General features: G+C 39.8%; 1 protein-coding gene across 11 annotated transcripts in view; it reads left to right on the top strand.

Annotated features, from left to right (window-relative positions):
• FAM110B (family with sequence similarity 110 member B) overlaps positions 1-19,120 on the top strand; it is a 116,021-nt gene that overhangs the window by 88,438 nt on the left and 8,463 nt on the right. For all 11 annotated transcript variants that reach the window (XM_055704512.1, XM_055704503.1, XM_055704509.1 and 8 more), the window contains one exon: positions 9,979-10,045. The gene's annotated coding sequence lies outside the window, so the exon portion shown is untranslated. The remainder of the gene's footprint in view (positions 1-9,978; positions 10,046-19,120) is intronic.

Raw genomic sequence — 19,120 nt, 5'->3', positions numbered from 1 at the left:
GAGCTGCAAGGAGCAGATCACATCATTATCAAACTGGCTAGTTCAGTTGATGCAATAAGAACCACAGGACTTTATGTGGGACTTTCAGTGATTTCTCTGCCTAGTACATGCTTTGTGGCATCAGAAAATCTCCTTTGATTAGACAGTTTCTGAATAGCAGTGTTTGTTATACGGGCCGCTCAGTTCTGTCCCAACATATCCTGTGTGTCCCTGCATGTCTGTGTCACCAGTACAGCGTATCTGGGGCTCCCATAGTGTATTCAATATTACAGTGTGCCAGCCAGGCTTGCACAGAATGGCACAGCCCATCAGCCCCCTGTTTAACCTCTACTGACAGTCAAACTCTGGCATCAGCAGCTCTTGTCCTTCTCAGCCCTTCCGTGAAGTGATTCCTAAATGCTGTACACAAAGAAGTCCTGCACAGCACTGTCTGTTAACTAACTGCCTTACTGAATATGTTACAGGTGCCCTCTGCTAAAAAGGAGAGATCATGCTGGTTTTTTTTCCTAGGTAGTCCTTGTTCTGCCTTCTCATTTTTCTTGATTTCCTGAAGTAATCCTGTTTTGTGTGCTGTTGACAACTAAATCACTGAGAGATGCAAAATGCAGAAGAGCAGAGGAAGAGCCCTGTGCATACTGAGAAGCAAATATCCCAGTCTTTCAAAAATGGAAAAAAGGAGCGATAGAAAGAAATCAATGTATATGGTGATGAATTTTTAAGTGTACATTGTAATATTTGTTATCAAGTCTCCCATGTCTAGATCACTTGCTGCTGAGGATAGGGTGAGGCAAAGAGACATTGATTTTTGGTACCACTGAAACAGAGGTAGCAAGATGAGATCAGAGAATCATGTAGGTTGGAGGGCACTGCCAGAGGTCCACCTGGTCCAGCCTGCTGCCCACATCAGGTCCCATTGGCTCAGGTTGCTCAGGGCCATGCACAGGACAGTTTTGAGTCTCTCCAAGGTTGGAGGTCCAGCAGAAGCTCTGGTCTCCCGCTCTAGTGTGTCACCTCCCTGACAATAAAAAGACCTTTTTTCTTGTGTAGAGCTGGAATTTCACATGTTGCAGCCCTGGCTGATGCCTCCCCTCCCTCTCTGTGCACCTTTGAGGACAGTCTGTGTCCCCTCCCGTCAGGCAGTTGCAGACGGTGGGTAGGTCCCCCTGTAGCCCTCTCTTTTCAGGGCTGAGCAAATGCAGTGCCCTTACCCTCTTCTTCACTCCAGCCCCGCAACTCTCTCTGTTGGGTCAACATGGGTCTGGCGCTTTCTCCAGGCAGTGTGCCTACAGGATGAAATCTTTTTCCTGTGCTGCGTGCCAGATGTACTCCAGAGACTGGTTCCTTTTTTTTCCATATTAACTGGGCTTAAGCGCTCTCTTTTTTTCTACCTTTCCATACAACATGTCCAAAAAAGTAACATTTTCAGATAGTTGTATATAGTATGATGTCACACCAAAATTCTGTGTGGTATTACAAAAAAAAAAAAAAAAAAGCGCAATTCTTATTTCTTAACTGAGGTATTTTTTCTCTCTCCATGTCCGCTCGTACAACTATTCCCATCCAGCAGGTCTTGATCTTGAATTTTTTTCTTGAAGAACTTACAACGTGTTGTCTAGTATAAAATTAAATATTCTGCAGTCAAATGCAAACATCCAACCCCAAAAGGCGGATGCTACTCCAGATCCAGGATCCAGATGTTAATCATATTCTGTTAGTGACTGAAGTGGGAAAAAATAGCTCTTAAGCTGTGTCTTCTGCTGCTTCCCTATTTTTTTTTTTAATTAGGTTGCCCCTGGTATTTCAAGAGCCTTTATACAGATACTGTATACTCTTGCAACAAGCACAAACACAGTTTAGCAGAACAGAGCAGAATTGGAGGCTGGCTTAGTACACAGAGCCTGGTTTTAACCTCTGCAAAGGCCCTTCTCTTTCTCAGCGGTGCTGAATGTGCTGTAAATACCCAACATTTTATACCTAGGGGAGAAAAAAAAGAAAATTTCAAGATAGAATTTCTGAATCTTAGCGAATCACATGTTGCAAGTACTGACCTGAAAGAAGGCATCAGTTTGTAATCTAAGAAATATAACCCAAGAAACAGGATCAGACCTATTATAAAGATCCAGGAAAATGAGCTGAGAACTATGGCACATGATGAATTCTCGTGTAATTTTTTAAGATCTCCATTACCTCCCAGCTGAAAATTCACACACAGTTGTTCTCTGTGTATATATTCTAAAAGCATTATGGTTTTCAGAGTATATAATATGAAACAGTAGGTTTCAAACTTTTTTTTTTTTACATGCTGACCATTAAATGTTTTTTAACGTATGTATGAACTCTATGTGGCTAACTTAGTCTTCGGATAATGCTTCTTCTTTTCACAGGTATTTTTGAGAATTCCTCTGAAATAATCCACAGACTCATCAAGTAACTATTGACTATAGTTAAAACAAATCGTATGTCAGGAGATTGACAGCTTGATTTTCTGTTGTTATTTCTCAGTGACTGAAGAAATTGCATCTGTCTCTCCCACCCTAAAATAGAGTAATACCAACACAATATTGATTCATTCTTGAAGAGCTGTTGCTCATAGCATGATGTTTATTTTGGAACTTGACATGAAGTGCATCCCTTTACAAGGCACATGAATAAAATACTAGAAACTTTGAGTTTGTGACCTAGTTAGGAGTTATGTGCATGATCTCTTCTCCTTGGCTGAACTGAGGAAACAACTAAAGCAGAGAGGGGGATATCTTTACATATGACAAACCTTTTTTTTAAAATTTGGTTTCTTTTAATGAAAGGGGCATTTATGAGTGTGTCTCTTTTGATTTTAGACTGAACATAAAACAGCTAGACCTCAGAAAACTTAATATGCACAGTGAAATTTAATTAGGTAACTGCATAAGAATCAGAGGGATGTTTTTTGTTGAGAGGAACCAAGAATCCCCTTTTGGTGCTAGAAGCACATACATAGCTGAGTCCTATTTTCATCTCCTCTTCACCAAGAGGTGTTAGTAACAGATGTGTGTGATCTTCTGCCAAGGTGGATGGGCCAGGGGTATTAGGAGGAATGGGCTGTATTCCTCACATCTTGTATGGTACCTTCTTCTTCATGTAGCAAAGGTGCACGAGGTCTAGTTTTTCAAAAGGTAGCCTTTAACTTTGTTTATTCCAGTTTGAATTGCTACTTCAGAGTAGCAGGTCTTCAGAGACACTAAGCACCTACTTCTTCATGATCACAGTTTGACTTACAGATGCTAAGTACTTCTTGAAAGTATGCACAAAGTCTCACAATTTAGGCTTAATTAACCATTTCCGTGAAAAATATGGGCCTAACTTTTCCAGTACATCAGTTCATCTATTTGTAGAAGTTATGCAAAGTGGTATCTGTTCATAAAAATGTTTTTATATCTTTATTGTATATGGTAACTGTTGGGAAAGGTAATATGCTTCAGATGTGCTCCAATTACACTGTTCCAACTTCATTTCAAAAATTGGTTTTCTTTTGTGGTAGATTAGGCAAAACTGACTACAGTTAGATGTGCTGAAACATCTGTTCATTGTTAACTCTCAGAATGAGAGGTGACCTGTAATTTTTTGTTAATCATAATTATTGTGAGACTTTTTTTAAAAAAAAAAAACACCAAACAAACAAAACCAAAAAAACCCATCACAGCTATGCAAGTGCAGAAATGGAGGATTCCATCAGGAAAACGCCAAGTACACTTTTTGAGTGAGATAAGAAAGTGGCACATTCAGATGTGAGTATTTCACATAAACCATCAAATCTCTGAAGTCACTTTTTGCTGGCAGTACCAAAGCCAGCAAAGTTTCACCATGATTCATGCAGGCAAAGGTCAATGACGACTTAATTCCCTTAAAAATTTCCACTTAGATTTTGTGGCTTTGTAACTGTCTTGTTTTTTTTTTTTTGTTTGTTTGTTTCCCCTCTATTATGGTAATGTTTTCCAAAAAGCGGTGAGACGAATACAAAGAAAGATGGTTGAGAGGTGTTTAACACAGTTTCCAGTTTCTGTTTTCAATCACGGGAAACATGTTGTAAGTAAGCTGTTATCTGTCATGCAACTTGTGGTTCCAACCACCTGCTGTATTTATTCCATTCACTGTGTGCTCCTCAGCGGAGCATGGGCTGTGGCTTTGAGCTCCCTCTCCATTCGTTTACAGGTCGGGCAGCTCGGGCACACAGCATTCCTCTCTGTGTGCCTGCACGTGTTAGTGTGTAGTATCCTGATTAAGGTTTGTTGTCATCCAGACAGTTCAAATAAAGTTGCATGTGTGGTTTTCACTTTTCCTGTTGTGGTATTTCTATGGTTTTAATGTTCAGGGTCAAGACTTCACTGAATCTGGATAAAGGCAAAAAGCAGAACAGCTCTGGAAAGTATATTTAGGTATAAATATTTTAGCTTTCCCTAAGGAAAAGATGCAAAATGCTTTCAGTTGGCATGATGTTGCCTTTTTGAAATTTGTTTTATAATAATTTCATTCCGTTATTCTTTTGTTTCAGTTTCCATCAGCAAGGGGAAACAGGCTTTGTTTTAATTATTCTTCATTAAGATTCAGATCTTTGTCTAAACTGAGATAAGCTTCGGCAGTTCTCAGGTTATGGGTATCTAAAGGAAAAGCCAGGTTCTGGCTCAGGAAGCAAACTCCCTCGTTTCCAACAAGTAAAAATGGGAAGAATTGGGTACACTGCCTGGATTTTCACCACGGTGCCTGTAGGCATACCCCAGGCAGAGGGCTCACCATGCTCTTCTGTTAAGAGATGCTGAAGAAGATGTGTCCTTGGGAATGCCTTTGAGAATTCATTATGAGATACATCCCTCTGCTAATAGTATCCAGGACCAGAAGTCTCTTTCATTCTGCAGATGTATCTCAAATAAGACATCTGATTGTTAGGTTGGCCTCTTTCTCCCTTTTGAAATCCTCATTGGGATCTTGCTTGCGTGGCAGACACATTGGTCATTCCTTCCATTGAGATTTTGAAATTTCAAGTGTGTTGAACCAGTCACCATACTCAGTGATGTGGGCCCCATGGTGTTTTTTCTCATAGTGTAGTGCTTTTTATTGTAGGGGTGCTGAACTGATAAGCAGCCAACTAAAGGGACCACAGGTGGGGCAAAGCAGAGTTTTCTGGCCCGACTGACTGGAAATGGACATGACCTCTGAAGAACTGGGTACCTTTAGAGATAAGGCTTACCCACAGAAAAGAAGTAGTGATGCTAACCAGAAAGAGAAGGAAATCTTTATTTTCATATGTTACTCTTGCATTTCCATGACTCTTAGTCCTAAAGCTCTCAAGACCATTATGAAGATACATGTTACTTCATAAGTCTTCTAATCATGGTGTGTTACTAGAATGTCCTGGCACTACACATCTAAGGAGACCTTTGGTCCTGCCAGCACTCAGCCTGGGTGTGAACGTCCTCAAGTCAGTCAGTCTTGAAAAGGAGCATCACTCCTTCCTGAACAGTATGCCTATCCTTTTGCTTGTGAAAGGATAAAAAAAATACCTATCTAAAAATAGTCAAAATGTTTAGAATTTATTTAGCTACAAATTTTAATTTTAAGATCCCCAGATCTCCTCATAGTGGTCGTTGAAGTTTTTCACTTGACCTTCACCAGCAGATGAGAGAGACTCTTGAAATTAAGATAACAAGCAATTACAGTATGCCAGCTGCCTGGCCATTGTGGAGTGTTTTTCTAGGCATTGCAGAAGGATGTTTTTTGAGAGAAATTTGAATAAGGCTGTGGGAATTTATAGAGAAAAAAGCTATAGAGAAATAGCTTTCAGAGGAGAATGTGATAGTTCACACCCATGTAATTGGTTGACTTGAAAAATACTGAACAAATTAGTACTTTTTATAGTCTGAGTCTAGTCTAGAGTTTCTTATCTTTGTTTGGGTGCTTCATGTGTAGGTGTTAGGCATTTTCTGCCCTTGCAACAAGGTTAAATCATCCAGCTGAAGCTCAGGAGGTAAACTGGCTTGTGTATGGGGCTCAGTTTCATGTTTTTTTGTGATTTTGAGAAATCTGACATCAGTTTTGTTTGTGCTGTTTTAGATCTGAGATGTTTTAAAGTCTTTTTTCTTTTTTCTTTCTTTTTTTCTGTTATTTTTTTCATTTTTTTTTTAAACTGGAATTGGAAATACAAAAATAGCTGCTTTAATGATTCAACTATACCCCATGCACTCATCTAGTGAAAGCCAGCAACAGATCAGTTCCTTGTGCAGATCTCAGCTACCATGTCTTTGGCACTGTGTCAGTATGTCTGTTATTGATTATTAAGTGAAGTACTGTGGGACCACTTACTGTTCTAGAAGAAAGTACTGCAGAGACCAGTCTTTCCTGCTGAGGTGGTATGAATCTGCTAGCACTGGCCTTGTTAAGTTACTTAAATGGGAAAAAAATATCTAAGAAAGTGGCAATGGGAAATAAATGGAGTGGTGACGGTGCATGGCTGACAGTGCATCTGTGGCAGCTGTGCTGATGGGGGTGCTCCACTGTACCCTGCTGCAGGGATCAGCTCTGTGCATTACCAGAAAGAATCACTGAGCTTTCGATAGCCGTACCTGCTAGCAAATGTTTTCAAACTCTACTGTGTGTCCAATGTAAAACAGTGTGGCAACATGACTAGCTGTATTTTCATCTGAATCGTACATCTGCAAGAGAAATGAAATTCTGGACTTCCAGGTCCAGGAACAAAACCAAGAAAGAATTAAAAAGCACCAAAGAATTGTTGGTATTAGTAGTCAGCCATAAGTTCTGTTGTCTTCTTGGAGGCCAGCATTTAATAGTGGCTTAGTCACAGGTAGGTGGGCTCTTCCAAGTCAAGGCTGGCCGCATATTGTACTACAAATTCCCCAGAAGGTGTGGGACAAGCAGAGCCTGTTTCTGTATAATCTCCCTTCTACCTCCTGGAGAAGACAGACGCACATTACTTAGTGTGGCCTTTCTGGGCTGCTCTGCATTGTGGCTGGGCCATACACACGGATGGGCGTGGGAACCAAAAATTTGTGACAGGGATCTGGCGTGGTGCATACAGAAAGGATGAGGTTTTCTAAAAACATTAGAATTATACCTGTGTGAGTAATTAGAACTTGAGAAGTATCCATATGACACCTCTTACACAAAAACAGTATAATTAATTGGGAAAGGAGAATTTGATGCCTTTAGTTGTCCTCCTAAGTCCTTAATCGTGTTTTCCACTGAAATTTATTCTATATTCTGCATTTTCTCAACTGTTTCATGTAGTTGCATATTTATGTTTTAAAATATTCACTGTAGTGTACCTGATCCCTCTCAGCTGTGTTAAGGCTGTTGTGTTGATTAAGAAGTTTGTCTGAAATGTGTCACTAAAGGGCACTATGTTGGACTGACAAAGTGCTACTGGAGACTTGTTACCAGAACAGTTCATCCACTTAAAACAGTGCAATCAATGTATGGTTCTGCCTTGGGCTGTTCGTCTTGCACCTGCAAAATCCAATGCTGCCTGCCTGAGGATTTGCTCTTCTGCTGGTGGAGGCACCTGAGTCCTCACAGATAGTTGTTTGCAGTGGTGCTTCTTGGCTGGTCCCATCTATGTATGAGATGCATAGACTGGTGAATATTGTGCTGTCATGTTGAAGAACTGACATAGTACTTGGTCTGACTCCATATCACTTTATCAGCCTTATCCATTAACGGTTTTGTCACTGCACTTTTCTTTTGCAGATGCTAAATGGGTTTGTTAGTGTTCGTTCCGTAGCATGAACATTGAAACTAGTCATGTGCTTAAAAGCTCCGCAGAACGTTAATCTGTTTGGGTTTTGATTTTGTCTTCCTTGGTCATTGCTGTCCAGGGTCCATACCCAAGCTAAGTGAAGCCCTTGTGGTGTGTCCTTCCCTAGTGATTTCACAGTTCAGTGCATACCTTCTTGAGAAACCCCTGAGACCTGGAGCCAGTATGTTTATTGTGGAACCAGAGGATTATGGCAACCCGCTATATGAGAGCTACTCCAGTATTAATACTTGCACTGTTTATTACTATGACCTCTTTCTAGTGCTTAGAAGATATAATAGGCTATATATTTTTTTAAATAGTATACACTGCTGTTCACTGAACAAGAACATATTCCACTATATAGTTCACACTGACAGTCATATTGTAAATGTGTTGATCCCTGTTGCTGTTTGAAATAACAATCTAAGATAAGCATTATATGTTTTGAGAAGATGATAGAAACTTTTCTAGTCTTGCCAAAATTTTAAAGGGCTTTATTTTTGTGCATAGCTACTACTTCATGAATAGTTTTTGAGTCCATTTGAATTACGAGTATTGGAGTAAACCACACATACGTGAGGTTTTATGTCGATATACTTGTATCTATAAAAAAATAAAAGTGTTCATATGTTGATATGGGAAGAAGGAAACTTTTTGGTTCATGTCCTTACATGGTGTCTCTGTTTTGGAGCTCTCTTAGAAAATGTGCTGTTGAGTCTTCCTCAGCTTGGCATTTCTACCCTTCTGTTGGGTGTCATCAGCCTCACAGCAGGGTTAGGAAAACTGCTTCTTCCCTTCCTGCAATGGTGCCTTCCTGCACGTAAAAATGTGTGGAGGAGGGCTGCGTCCCACAGCAGAGCTGGTTTCCTCATAAATGAATGCACTGATTTATTTTTCCCTTAACTATTGTGTATACAAAGACTTCATTATAGGAATATAATCTCCAAATTTTTAAATTATGTGCTTTTCTGTCAGCCTATTTTATTGTAAAGATATTTACAAATATTTTTTTAGCAGGTGACATGAAATACAAAGGTTTGGATTTTTTTCTCCATGGAGTTTAATAACTGGTTTAAATCCACAAAAAGTACCTAATAATTTTGGAGAGAAAAAGGAGAAGGTATTGCATGTGAAATGAAAGATGTATTGACTGGCTAGATGGGAGTAGTGTTTTGTAAATACACTATTGCCATAGTTTAAAAAAGCACTGCCTAAAATAGGTGCTTTAGAAAAGGGGAAGAGGCTAATTAAAAATAGCAAAATTCATACCTTTTTAGTAATTTTGTGCCACTAGTTGAACATTATAGTTCTTCCATGAGTAATCACTTCAAATAGGTGTTGAAAAGTAATTCATAATAGATGTATAAAAATTCAGTGTGGTTTTTTGATGCAGTTGTCATTAGTTTGGAAAATATCCTGTCGGCTCTCTAGTTGCCAGCAGGGAGGTGTCGGGGGGGGTGTAAGTACATGAACTTGTTGCTCTCTGACCTTAATTCTGAATATGGAAGGTCACTTAAAAACAGGTTATCGCTGTAGATTCCATATTTTCAGGTCAAAATCAGCTAGCAGTTACCATGAAGTAACACTGATGTTTACATGTTGATACTTTTCCTCAGTTACTTGCAAAGTAGCTGACACTGTTTCCACGCCCTGCTAAAGCTGTAGCATGGAAATAGAGTGGTTTTGTTTTTACCGTGTTTTCTCTCTTCTTAATCTGGAAATAGCCAAAACCAAACCAAAAGGGATTGTTTATTTATAACTAGAACAATTTTGTGTTGTGCTTCATTAGTGAATTAAAAATTTAATTTTTAATTTTGGCCCTGTAACATTGATCCACAGCATGGCTGCATCTCGACTCTCACCTCGGATACTGCAGCATATGTGAGCTTGTTGTTCTGAGGCTTCCAAAATGACTTCTTAATTAGTTATTACACAGCTCATAGCTTTTCTAGTGCACAGCCATGTTGATTTCATCACTTATCTCTCGTTTCATGTGAAATAGTCCTGGTTGCTCTTGTGGCTGCCATGCGTTTCTTTCCCTCCCTTCTCTTGTCATGGACCAGCCTTGGCATCTGGTTTCCATGACCTCCAGCATTACAGCAGCAGTGACGTGTACCCACCTGCTGTACTAATACTTTGCTGGTTTGGGGTTTTTTAATGCCTTTTTTCATATTTTGTTTTCTTTTTTTTTTCAGAATCCCCTGGAGCATTACATCCCTCCGTTCAGAGTGCAGACAAGAGTTTGGCATTGCGCTTTTACAGGTACCTTTTTGAATTAAAATGCACATTTTTTTCCTAGGGTTTGATTAAAAGGAGGACAATTCCAGAAGGACTTTACCATGTCCTTTTCTGCTGTCCTGGGAGGTATGTTCTAGTAATGAATTTCTCTTCCTTGACCTTTAGTAATTGATTGGGTTGACAGGTTGATTAGTTGCAAATACATACTTCAGTACTGTAAGAAAGGCTGAGGCTTCCTTTTGCTGGCTTCAGTCATGCAGCAATGTATGTGTCAACATGGCAGAATCCTTCTTGGAAATAGTCCAGTAGTTCCAGGCTTTTCCCCATCCTTTATTCCCAACCTGTACTTTGATTACAGTCTTCCCGTTCAGTAGGTTGCATTAGCTTTTTATAACGGAGACCTACAGTTCAAGCAAGCACTTCTAGCCTTAGTCCTCCAGAACTTTTTGCTATTTATCTGGTTATTACTAATGGGTTGAAAAACAAGATAAATCTTAAACATCTCTGAGTCCATCCAGAGCACTCTGAGCCTGATTTCAAGGTGTGAGCAGGAGATGAGCATTAAAGTTTATAATCTTTTATTCATCATTAAAAAGCTCCTAAACAAAAGGGGGAAATCCAGTGTCAGGAATAACAGAAGGAATGTCATCTATTGAGTAGTTTCATCCTTGATGAGTACAAGGAAACTGGGCAAAACCGACAGGAGGGGACAGGAGCACTACGTGCGGCACTTTGTACCAATGGTTGCATGATTCTTGAAAGACTAGTAGAGCACTTCTGGTATTTCACTGTAGCAAAGAAAAAATCAGTAATCAATGTCTGATGTATCAAATCATTAACGCGCTTCACTAATATTAAGTTTTAATTCCACTCAGTAGAAGGCATTTCATATTAATCTGTTTCCAATCACCATATTTGGCTCCAGAACATAAGTTTGCATCATGTGGGGTCTTAAATTAGCAATTATCGCTGCTGTTTTATTTCAAGACAAAAATGTTAAGTCTGAGAGTACACATGGCTAATTTAAGGGTATAAATCTGTTCCCAGAATGCAGAATTCATCTCAGAAGCCATTTCTGTCAGCTGAGGAAATCAGGAACTTGAAATTCCAGATACAATGTAGTATGAAATTAAAGGCAGCAAAATTGTCTTGGCTGTGCCAAGGACTGAGACTGGGAACATTCAGAGCCTTGTAAGTGATCTGTGTTAGTTTTTGCTACAAGTTAACCCACACCAATTTCACAGTCATATTTCATATTTTTACTTTCCTGATGTCATGCTGTATGGGATTTATTTCTGCCATTTTAGAAAGTGGGTTCAATAGTTGGTGTTCATACAGATGCTCCAGGAGGTCTATAGTTTTGGAGATATATTGCTCGTTTTGCAAACAGAAAAATTGGATCCATGATTTAAGATGAAAGCAGCATTCAGTCCTGGCTGTGGTGACACAGCCAGCCGTCCCTCGTTATTAGCTTTTAGAGAATGTCTTGAAACCAGTCCAGATCAGTGAAGAGTTGGTGCTAGTCAGTGAGGGGCATCTCCTTCACTGGAGGAACTGGGATCCCCAGCAGTGCCAGGGACAGTGTGATGGCAAGGCAGCTGACAGGAGACATTACCATTACGCAGCAGGCGTGGGCAGATGAAAACACAGACACCCTGTGTCCTCACTTGCAGCTTGGCACCTTGGCTGCTGCATCCCGTTATTTGTCTGGCTTAGGCAGCTTGACCCTGTGACATTCAAGTTCAGTTTCTCTAGATCCACCTGCTTTAAAAGTTTGCTGATACTTATCTCTGAAGAAATAACAATTTAGTGGGGTAAGGCAATAGCTATACGCTTGGGATGCCTGTATGCAGTGTCTGGGTTTGGAAGAATTTTTTTGCTGCTTTGGGCAACTGCACGCATACCTGTATTTTATTCCCTGTTTGCAGGAGAGGGGGGACCTCTTAATGTGGCTGTGTATCACACCTGAGAGGAGACCAGATACGTAGCAATGGTGTGGTGGTCTGATACTATAAGGCGGGGCAGGAATAGAGAAATAATTTAAGCAATTTTTCTAAGCAGTAGCCTAAGGCACTTGTGAGGACAGGGTTGAGAGCATCCCTAGTTCAAGACTCCCCAGGTACAAGGCTGTTGTGTGTCTCAGCATGCAGACAGCACATGAAAGAGAGCTGAAGCAATGCCAAAAGGAAGAACTGGATTTACTGAGGAGTCTACAGCAAAACTGGGAACTCATTTGATTGAATGACCGGTATTTCTGGTTGACTGGATTTCCACCACTGGTCTGTTTTTTTCTTGACAAAGTGCAGGGCTCCAAAGCTGGTATCCTTCTGTGATCTCCTCCTGCCAGCCACCCTGGTGCCAGCTGCTCCACCTCCAACCTGCTAGGCTCAGTGGACAGTCTGCCCCAGCCATGGAGGCTGCAGGAGAGAGGAGAGGACCTGTCTCTCGCCTGCAACCCAAAAGTGCCCTGGGTTGGAGGGAGCTTTGCTTCACGAGGAGCTTCACTGGGCAATACCCTTCTCCACTGCACCCTTAGGCCAGCTCTATTCCCTCTGTGGGATGTAGGAGCTGTGAAGGGAGATGATGAGGAAGAGCACTTGAAGTGTCTCGTCCTTTTTCCTCGAATCCCTCTCTGTCCTTGTAATCTAGTTTTGCTACCCAACCCAGTGTTTGGTGTCCCCTTCTCTATTCCAAACACCTTTTCCTCTCTGCAATTTTCTTGGCAATTGCGTTTCTTCTCTACCTCTCTGTGTCTTCCCATTTCTCACTCTCCTTGTGTATGTCCCCACACTCCCAATTCCAGGTTTGGGTTTGTTTTGTGGTTTTTTTTCTTGGAGCTGGAATGCCTCAACCCTCCCTGCACTGCCTTCCTCTCCGCTTCATTAAATGCACTGGTTGTGACTCGATACAACTTTTTTCTTTAAAATGGTGAGGTTTTTATGGTTTCTTAAAAGTTGCAGTCAGAAAGAATTTCATCCATCATCGTAACTCCATCAGGGTCCTCAGGTATGTGAAAACCATTCAGTGCACAGAGTCTGGATGGTCTGACTTCTTAAAAGTGGCTTTCCAAGAACATTATTTTAGTGTAGAGTCATTACATTAAACATCAGTAATACGAACACACTTTGAGTATCAAGCCTGGATATTAAACAGAAGTTTGGATGCTCATTAACAAGTAACTGGATACTCATCTTCAGTTAAATGGGTTGTGAACACTTTGAGAAGATCTGTAGTTTTAATATGTGGACTCTGGGCATATATTTCCAGTACAGCAATTAAGAAGAAAATATACTTGGTGTAATCTAACAGCTCACACCTCAACATCTAGTAAATACATCTGGTGTAGTCTAAGGGGTTACACACACAAACGTGTAATTATGCCATGTACATACAGTGTAGCATTTGTGTTGGGTTATACAGCCATATCATTGATTGCAACATCATCGTAATACGAAAGAACTAAATTGCATTGTGTTTCAGTGCCAAAATTGGTATTTTTAACCATCTGCTTGAAGAAATCTTAAATATACAGACATGTCTTGAAGACAGTATTGTGCACTCCTTTAATTTTCTTCCTTGACTTCTAACACTGTGTATCTTTAGACTTGAGGCTAGAGAAAAGGGGAATGAACTATCCTGTGGTATGGGAAAATGTCTTCTTATATGGAGAAAAAACATTGCTGTACCAGTCAGAAATAAAAGATAGCATTCATGGAGTTCCTCTGAAGGTTGCAGTGCCCTGCAACACTGCTGTAAATTTGTTGAGTATTGTTTTTATTAGTTAAAAAAGATCTGTTTTGTTGTTGGGGTTTTTTTTCACATAGTCAAAACTTTTATAGTGAGTTCATTTAAGTAAAAATAAATGGGCAACACTTCACGTATGTGAAGTTTCAGTGCTTTGAAATGAGAGCAATTATGGTGTAGAAATTATTTTTAAATAGCCTTGCTGACCTTACTGCACTAATATCTCATGTTACAGAAAAGGCTGTTTAAATACACAGAGTTTTGACAAACAAGACCCCACAGCTAATCAGAAGAGTGGCTCAGACTTCTCAGTGGTCAGAATTAGGCCACTCCATTGTACTCCATTAGCTGACCATTACCATTTTTCTAATGATACTGGTTTTAGCATACTCGTTATTTAATTGTTCCTGCTGTACTGCCTGTTAAAGGTGGTCTTGTAGGTTCTTAATACCCATAAAAGACATTCATTGGCTATATTTTAATACTTATTTCTAAAGACAAAATGGTTGTGTTTGTGTATAGGATTTATTAAAAAGAATTTTCCGTATAACGAGATAAGAGTATACTGTTAAAATCAGATTAGAAAAGATTTAAATTTATGTAATCTATCTGAACTTCTGATTTCTTGGTTGTAAAAATTTAGGAAGTATTATAAGAAATATTCCATATACTTGTGCATTATTTCTTTCAAATATATTTTCACAAGAGATAAGAAACTTCAGAAAGATGCTATTAAGCTTTGTTTTGAAACTTTGAAAATGAGTATTTTTAGAAGTTTCTCTTACTAATTAAATCTCAGATTAAAGAAAAGGAAATTTCAATTATGTGATACATTCTTTTCCATTTCTAATAGCTCATTACGGTTTCAGGTTTTTCGCAGCATAAATTGTTGGGATTTTTTCTCGTTGTCTGGACTATATTTGTGTACTTGGGGTCTTGATGTATTTGAACATTTCTGGAGTTTTGCAGGGTTAGTAACTGCAAGGGAATGCCTAACTGCAGCTGTTTCATTGCAGGGTTTTTGGTATTTCTCAAGTAAAATTGGTTTATAGCTATGATTTTGTGTTCCTTTAATATATTTCTCATTATAAACAGTTTTAGAAAACTTTTCTCAATAAGTAAGCATCTAAACATGGCAACTTGAGATTTCAGGGCTTTTGACCTCTTATGACAGAGTCTGGTAAGTTTTTTTTCTTTCCCAAAAAACCAAGCTGGCAGCGGGTATCCATTTAGTTCCATAAGGTCAGAGTTTGTTGCACTCTTCTGAGAAAAGAGAGACTGAATCAAATCTCCAGTCCCTGAACTGGGGCAAGTTTCCCACCTCCTGAGGAAGAACCCAGTTGCCAAATACTGAGTGGGTCTTCCTGTTTCAGCTGAGATACCCTACTTGCTAGAAATTGCTTAACTGCACTGGAGCCAGGTTAGTAACCCAATTTCCTTGCCGAGTACCCTATGTGGGCTTTTTCTCTCTTTCCTAATTTAAAGAAAGATTGCAAATATTTATTTTTTTAAAAGTGCAAACCTTTGAAAAGAAGTGCTGGAGAAGGATCTGCCTCTACATATGGTATAACCTGGTACTTTGAGCATCTGCTCTGTAGGGCTGCTTCCAGTCCGCACCCCCAAGTCAAGCAGAAGTGGTGTTTTCTTCATCCTCCTCATCATCCCTGACTACATTTTTAGGGGCAGCAGGTATGTGCTGGATAAGGTGGTGTGAATGAGCAAGTTGTGTAGGGAAATCCCTGGTTCCTCTACAGCCTGGGAATTAGCCATCAGGCTTAGTTGTGTGCATGCCTGTTAGTAGCAAGAACAGGGCTGCACCTATGCTAGGTGGCATGGATGTGCAGGGTATGCACCCTTCCTCTGAACAGCCTTCCTGTCCTACATGTTCATGTTCCTTCCAGATTTCTCACACTTCCTTTTCATGGGAGTTAAATATGGGAGACTAAGAACAGTGGAAGTCAAATATGGAGGTTAGGGAAAGTGTCCAGGTTTTGACCTGGTTTGGTGTTCAGGACATAGCTGGGGTGTTGTACCCAGACAGAAGAGATCAGAAGTGATTCTCAACGTATTAGTTTAAGCAAAAAAGTACTGGCAGAGGAACATGTGCTTCAAGGCAAGATATAAGTCTAAATTCAGCTTCCCAAGATTTAATGAACGCTGCTGTCACTTAAATGGTAAACAGAGAGGCTCTGTTTCCCTACAGAATCTGCCAGTGTTTCAGTGTTCATTAGTTTTGAGTGCTCAGCTTGAGGTTGCTTTTATAGGTTTGCATGAAGCAAGGTTCCAGATCTCAAAGAGAAGTGATGTTGGCTTGCTGCAGTAACAGAAGGAGGTGAACCGACTCCAGTCACCTGGTCATGGGTCCTCCAGTCTTTGACTGCTAGGTTGTGCTGGTAGACACACTGCTCATTTAATACAAACTTTCATTTTAAAAATCTATACTTTTCACTTTATCAAAATCTGGCTTGATTTCTTAGTATTTCCAAGTTTACATGCAGAAGTTCCTTTAAGCCAAGGTGATTTATGTTTTAGGGTGCGCTCCATAGTGTAAAGTTAAGACCAAGTCTGGTCCTGTAGTTGCACTGGTGATGCTGCACTAGAATGATTTAACATTCATACAGGTTTTCAAACATTTAAAGGGTTTAGGACTGTGTTTAATTTATCTCAGGATGTCAAATGGCCCAGAATCAGCATTTTGAAAATACTCCTATTAAAATGTATGCTCTGTAGTGGAGTTAATCAGTTTTTTGGTGAGGGCTGCTGCCAAAGTTACTGGGCTGTTTCCCAGCTGACTAATTACTGATTGCTCTTCTGTTGTTCTCTGCAGGGTGGAAGATCAGACTTTGCTGTGTGGTAGGGGGCCACGTGGGTGACTGATGTTACGGAGTCTGCAAATCCTGCTAGTGGGGCAGCGTCTTTGTGTAGTAGTACTAGAAGGAGGGTGTTTTGCAAGTATATCTCCACATTTTTGCAGATAGAAGATTTTGATTTCCTTCTTCACTAGTGCATATGGTTTCTACTGGCCCTATTACCACAAAGATTTGGGTAGCTTTAAAATACATGTTACTTAAAATGGACTTGTAAAGAATTACGACGGATTTGAGATGTTAACTGAAATGAACAGTGTTCCATTTAAGACCACAAGACCCAGGATAAATTGGGAATTGGGATTTTACTGTAGGGAGGAGGCTATTAATTTAATCATGATTGTTATGGAGAGATGCAGAATTAAAAGAATAATGCGGTTTGGACTTGGGACCACTGACACTGGCTGATGAACAAGCAGTAAAGGTGTTTCCTAAAGCTTTGCAAAGTGTTTAGAGAACCATTCTCATAAAATGCACACTGAAATATATTTACATAAAGCTAGAGCTGCAAATGTAATAAAAAGTGACATTCCTTATGATACTTTTTTAGGCCCTTTCCTAATTCTTTTGTTTAAATGAGAGACTGAAATTATTCCAAAGAGTGCAATACAGTATAACAAACACAGGGGTCTAAAGAAAACAGAATTTATTTCCATTACAGCTTTTAAAACCAGCATGTAATATTGCTCTAAATAATAAGATGACTTTTAGGTTTTTGTACTGTCTAGTTGGAAGAAAGGGGAAATTTTCTTTGCTAAGCTTTCCTGTGCATTTGTGCAGCTGTCTGTGCTTTTTGAAAGAAATCAGAGTTTTCATGTTTGGGAGGCATCTACAAGGCAGTATTTACCCCAGAAGCAAGTATCGCTGAGAGTGGATTATTGCTACTGGGTAGGAAATGTAACAGTACCGGATTTCAAAACTAAAAAGAAGCAAAATACTTTCTGAAGATTTTTCTTTCAAAGAAGCGTTGCTATCCAGCTCCCAGTGAGCTCTAAGCATACATTAGAGGGGCAGTATGTAAGCATAGCTGCTAAGTTGCTTTCCTGTTTTCCAGGCATTTGTACCACCACGGATTTTCCAGAAGCTATTTCCCCATAACAGTGTTAGCTTTCCTGGTTATGGCAGCACTCTGCTTTAAACCTTATCATTTAAACTGCCCAGTGAAATAGAAAGTGCTATGTGCTGGCTGTGTTTTGTTTATGCAGTGTTTTATCTTAAAAGTCTTTGAGTGTGATGTAAAAGCAAAGCATAATTAGCCCATTTTACATTCATCTATGCAAGTTAGTACAAAGTTAATACTAGTTGTAGTTTGGGGGTTTTGGTTGGAAGTAATACATCAGCAGTGAAAAGTGGCCACCTTTGCCAAAGTTTTTACCTTCCCACTTGGTGGAGATTTCCCACATCTACATAGTTCTGCCACTCTTGGATTTAGGTCACGGTAGTTCACATTTTTTAGACCTTTTTAAGGCTTAAATGTCGACTTGAACAGATACTGCTTTTCACTTACTGTTCACTCATTCACATGTTAGGGGGGAACAGAGTTGAAAATCAGCACTTTCCTTAGTATTTTGAGTCATGGTAGATCTGAAAGATCATTCCATCTCTTCATGCTTTATCCTGACAGTTAATATTATGTGAGACGAAGTCTACACCCATACACATTTACCTAAAATTGGTTTTAAAAATGAAATATGGTTGCCAGTCTGGATGTGGGTTATCTTACGTCAGTTTAAGCCGAGTTTATTTAGGTTTAGCCTCTATTTTTAAACTTAGTAGCATAAAGATGTGAGGTTTACAATGACAATTACCCGCAGAAGAACTTAGATCAGTATCAGTATAACTTAGTGCATAGACCTGTAGCAAGTCGTTCTCAGTGAAGCCCTCATTTATAGGTTTTGCAGGGACTGTTAACAAAGCAGCACCTTCATAATGGGACCTGCAGCTCTCAGGCACACCTAGTTGTTAGCAGAGCCTGACATTTTCCATGTGTGTCCTGTGTTCCTGTGCAGATTTTTTGTGATCTCTTTGAGCCCTGTTGCAATCACTTGTTGATTACTTATGCTGGAATTTATGTGATGTTTATGGTGCATCTTGAGGTAGTGGTAGTTATATTTTATCACCTGGAAAATAAAATTGACACGGGCCTTTAAATATCAAGGAAAGCAAAGTAAAGGCTGTCAGCCTTCGTTATATTTATCCGCTTTGCTTCATCCTGCCTCCTGTACAATCCCTTCATGCGCTGTCCCAGAGGGATGAATTAAGAGGTTGAGCTTCATTGTAACTTTGCCGGGTGAAGCCATGTCCTCGCCAAAGTCAAGAGCAGAAATTCCACTAATTTCATTTGGGCCACATTTTCACTGTTGGTTTTGGCTGCTTTGTTGCAACTTGAATACTGTTAGAATATGTAGTGCTCTTCTGTGAATACTTTTAGGCAAAGACTGGCTGAAACTTGGCCAACGTGTAGGAGCTACAGGGCAACACAGAACCA

This window comes from Falco cherrug, chromosome 3 (assembly GCF_023634085.1).
Source record: "Falco cherrug isolate bFalChe1 chromosome 3, bFalChe1.pri, whole genome shotgun sequence".
NCBI classification, from domain to species: domain Eukaryota; kingdom Metazoa; phylum Chordata; class Aves; order Falconiformes; family Falconidae; genus Falco; species Falco cherrug.
The sequence above is the reverse complement of the archived record's forward strand: the minus strand, read 5'-3'. Positions and strand labels throughout refer to the sequence as shown.